Source organism: Salvia hispanica, chromosome 2 (genome assembly GCF_023119035.1).
Source record: "Salvia hispanica cultivar TCC Black 2014 chromosome 2, UniMelb_Shisp_WGS_1.0, whole genome shotgun sequence".
Classification (NCBI taxonomy): domain Eukaryota; kingdom Viridiplantae; phylum Streptophyta; class Magnoliopsida; order Lamiales; family Lamiaceae; genus Salvia; species Salvia hispanica.
The window spans coordinates 18,806,827-18,811,716 of record NC_062966.1 but is presented as its reverse complement, the minus strand read 5'-3'; the positions used below and the strand labels follow the sequence as shown (position 1 = coordinate 18,811,716).

At 31.0% G+C, this 4,890-nt stretch overlaps 1 long non-coding RNA gene across 1 annotated transcript; it reads left to right on the top strand.

Annotated features, from left to right (window-relative positions):
- The first annotated feature begins 2,513 nt into the window (after window positions 1-2,513).
- LOC125204050 lies at window positions 2,514-3,842 on the top strand. The gene is made up of 2 exons (XR_007173478.1): window positions 2,514-2,573; window positions 3,526-3,842. It is a non-coding gene; the product is annotated as an uncharacterized LOC125204050 (long non-coding RNA).
- Window positions 3,843-4,890: the final 1,048 nt, after the last annotated feature.

The following is a 4,890-nucleotide window of genomic DNA, read 5'->3' as shown; positions in this document are numbered from 1 at the left end:
GCGGAGATCACCACAGCTAGGCTGGCGTGTGAGGGCGGGTGACGAAGGCGAGGAACGATGGCTAGGCGAGCTATGCAGTGTGGCGGGTGTGGAGGAAGCAAGTGGGCGGCGAATCACGGACGTCGAGGCAAGCGGAAGGAGGCAGGCGGAGCGGGCGGCGGCGGCGCATGGAAGGGAGGAAGGAGTAGGGTACAGTTGAATGGGAAGAGAGAGAAATGAGGCGCCTCATATTAATTTAGGGTTTCTATTTGCTAATTGGGCTCTAATTTTGGGCTTTTAATGTAGCATATAATTTGGGTTTTTATAGTGGATTTATACATGATTAATATTTTTTTTATTAAATAGAATTTATGTTAAACTCTATTATTATAATTATCATACTTTAAAGCTAGGTTCTAATTTAAACTTTAAATTTATTGTACTTTGTATATATTTTTAAAATCAAATTAAATTTTATATTAATTTCTTGACTATTTTTTATAACTTTTTGTTATATTGAAATTACTTTTAGATTGTAATTATGTATAAAATTTTATTTATATTTAATATTCAATCACTATCATTTATAAATATACAATACTACTATATATATACCTATTTAAATTCAAACCTAGCTTTAATTTTGTTTTATTATGTATAAGTCTTATCTAAACTCATAGAAATTACGCATTAATATTATTTTAATATTTTTATATGTATTTCATAGATATTATTAGAAAAAATAAATGACCTCCTTTAATTTTAATGGTATACATCCCTCATAATTATATGATAAAAATCAATACATAAATTTATATAAAAGTGTACTCGATTTTTTTCATATGATAATACACAATTAAACTTTATATAATTTTTATATTTATATAATAAACTGATTTTTTTCTTTGTTTTCTACTCACACATATTTTCTTTATTTGTATATCATATTCTAACTAACTTATACTACTCTTGAATTATTAGTCACACATCTCTTATTTGTCAATTATATTACTCCACTTATATCATAAATCAAATTGTATAAAATTGTTTACTGAATTTGAAATATTTTATAGGAATAAGTAAATTATTGATTTAGAGTGGGATAAGATAAAGCATATATATGATTTTGTAAATATTTCTATTGTTATGAATTCTTATTTCCTATAGTTTCATTGGTATTAGTATTCATTATATGAAAATTCTTATGTCCCGTGCATAGCACATGGGTTAATACTAGTAATACTTCATCTATCCCGTTAAAATTTAAAAATAAAACATTTTCCTTTTTGAATTATCCAATAAAAAATGAAACGTTTCCTAAAATAGAAACAACATCATTTCTATATTTTATTCTCTCTTACTTTATTTATTCTTCGTTTACTTACAATACTGTATAAAATCTTGTGGCGAAAACCAAATTTTCATATTTATTGGGACGGAGAGAGTGGTATTCAACAGCAAAGCCTACTTTTAACTCTCTAAGTACATTTAAATAGAAATGAATTTTGATGCAATAACGTGTATGAAGTTAAAAAATATCCCTCTAATTCATGCGCCAAAAATGCCGTTTTTTGTCCAGCACTTAATTAGGTACAAATTTTTGAAAAGCAATCTTGTTTTAGATATTCCCAAATAGACTTGATATACTAGAACACAGTCACAGTCACAGATGCCCAAATTTTTTATAGAAACTTGTAAGCCGATTTGAAGCCAACATAGAAATCAAATATTAGGTGATTAATTAGGTTGACACATGGAAACTCTCCACCATTAATCACAAAAAAAATACATGAAATCTTGCGACTAAAGAAAATGTGGCTGATGGGGTCTACTCTTCCTCCTCGCATAGCACACAACAACCTTCAATTCATTTGGTTTTGAGTCTTTTTTGTATGAATAAATCAATGTTCCTGCAGGCCATCCTCCATGTTGAGTAGATTGACTCCGAGATTTTAAACTTACAAAAACAAAGTTAGAACCCAAAAATGCATTTGATTTATGGAGGACTCTCGTTTACCCAAAATTTTGCTTAGACTGCATCCCACTTTCATACAACTTGTTGTATTTCCTCTCTAGCTAGCTAGAGCTCGTGAGGTTTGTATATGCTACTATTTCTCTTGTCATGACTTCAACCATAATTTTATACCGACTTTAATCATTTTGATCGGTTGAAAGTCTTTGGTACATTCCACCCCTTCAATCTTCGTGATCAACGTCACCAAGGTATTGGAGATGTAAAGATACCTGATGAAGTTGAACAAATTGATGCCTCGGATGATGGACATGTGTCGAGTAGTGAGCACATTCCAGCTCATGAAAAAGATCACAAACGGTCATGGATCGACGTGGTGAAAGGAGATGTATTGAAGAATATCTGATTCTTGTTATTGTTACAGGAAGTGGTCCCTTGCTGAGTTGTTGGCTAATGGCTATTAGATCAGTTTTATGTTCCCTTTTTTTTATGCTTTAGTAGTCTTATATATAATGAGGTAAAGTGTCTGTGTAATGTATTCTGCAATCCTATCATTTATAGTAATACAACTAGCAACTTTCTCTTCTCAAAAACAATGGAGTTTCTCATTTTCCTTTACAAGGTACGCTCGATTTCTCTAGATGACCTACTCGTGTTGGACTAAAAATGTAGCCGTGAGGAAAATGCATTTAGCTAATGGTGTAATTAAATATTGTCAGGCTCCTAAAAGATTTTGTTCCACTCATCAACGCATACACGGAGTAGTACTTGTTTTCTTTCTATTCAAGGAATTCATTAATTAATTTTGTAAAAGGAGATAGGTTATAGCACTTTATAGCTTACTATTTTCAGAATATCATTTTCCTAGTAAGTATGGAGTACTATTTTTCTATGTAGAGATCTCCATGACGAGCTAATTTCAGAGACAATCAATACCGCAAGCCCTAGCTAGCTTGAAGATGTATGCTCCAATTTCAGCTCTATTTTCGGCTGATTTTCTAGCACCGGGATAATTTGTCTCTAAACCAAAGGAATAATGAAAGAAATCTGGAAATAATTTCACTGTATAAATAAACTCATCTTGTTGTTTCTTGCTGGGGCTGAAGAAAGAAATTAAAGAATTAAAGAACTTATAAGAAAACTCAACCAAAATTTGGATCGCCGATGCATAAATTAATCTGGAGAATGGAGGAAAATATTGTTGTGACTAGCTACTTTTTAAGCTCATTTGCCCTATCTTTACATTTTTAAGTAACAAAATCTTAAAATCCAGGAAAACTGTACAATCCATTCACACACTAGTACTAGCTCACCAAATCCCAGATATAGTTTGATTAACTTCAAATTTAATTTGATGATAGAATCATAATCACCTCGACGCAGCAGACGTACTTACATGTGGAGCTAGGATGAAAGAAATATTGTGTGTATGATCAAACGAGCCCGGGAGTTCCCCCAAACACTTCACGAGAGGCAATTGGGGTGGTCGACTCCGAGAAGTGTTTGCAGGGAACTCTAGAGGACGCATGAAATGAAATTGTTGCAACTCATCATATTTTCTTTGTCAATTGTAGTGTGGCTTTTAAAGAGCTCAACATATTCGTTGCTGTAAACCATGGAATATATCTCTGATCCAGAATGAACCTAGAGCTCAACATATTCGTTGCCGTTGGCATCTCCTGTGCCAGCACACCGGAGATCGCCCCGTGTAAGATGAGGCGGGTTGCTAGTTGTTGTATGCTTATCATATGATATTACCTTAATATTCATCTGTAAATTTCCCACTTAGGATCACATTTTCGTGTTTGTATTGTTGGTGGATTGTGGCTTATGAGTGAAATCTAATATCTGTATTATTTTTTTGGGAGGGAAATTCAATATGAATTGAATCTGAGATCTCTCCTTTTCACATAAAAGAAGCCCATTTTATTTCTTAAATAGTAGTAGAAGTGTTGAGGAAAAATTCACTGACCATCCACACCATGTAGACATGATTGAGTTGGTGTGCCCAACAAATAATTATTTGACAAGTAGAACTCTATAAAAGTTAATATCCCAACTGTACTTAATTATACATAGAAACTGTAAATCAACTTTCAATGAGTATTACAATAAATTATGGAAAATTTTCCAAAATATTTTGAACCTTTTTAAATATTCTCAACTACATATTGAATCTAATGGGAATAATATTTGCGTACACATAATAATACATGTGTTTTGCAATTTTATTTTATAGTTTTAAAATATTCTTACATTTTTATATGCTATTAAAAAATAAAATAAAAAAGTTGAAATTAATACATTAGTATGTTAACAAAATTGAAGTTAATAGCCACACTTCATTATTTATGTACTCAGTAGAACACACGTGATATTATATACACAAACGTATATTAACCTAAAATAAAAATTTTGGCTATTAATTTAAATCTTGTTGATATATTATTAATTATTTCAACTTTTATCTATTTTTTGATAGAATATAAAAATTTAAGAATTTTTTTAAATTATAAAATAAAATAACAAAAAACATGTAAAATTGTATAAATATATTACTCCCACTAAATTCGGAGTATGTATATGACATAAATACAAAATATTTAGATTTTTTCCCATAATTTAAAGTAATAAATGACTTTTAGAATTACATCCATTAATTTCCATATATAATCATGTATAGTTGGAATATAACTTTTATAGAATTCCACTTGTCAAATGATTATTTGTTAGACATACCAGCTCATTATGCCAAATGGTATGTCTGGACTAGGGAATTTTTTCTCGTGTCGATGAGAAAAAACCGTGTGCCTGGGGTATACGAACTGTGTCATTAATAACAATAATATTAGTATGGATTTAGTTAATTCAAAACTAATACACGAGGAGATTAAGCATAACAACCAATCAGTTAGGAGTTAGATTTGTTGGATTAATAG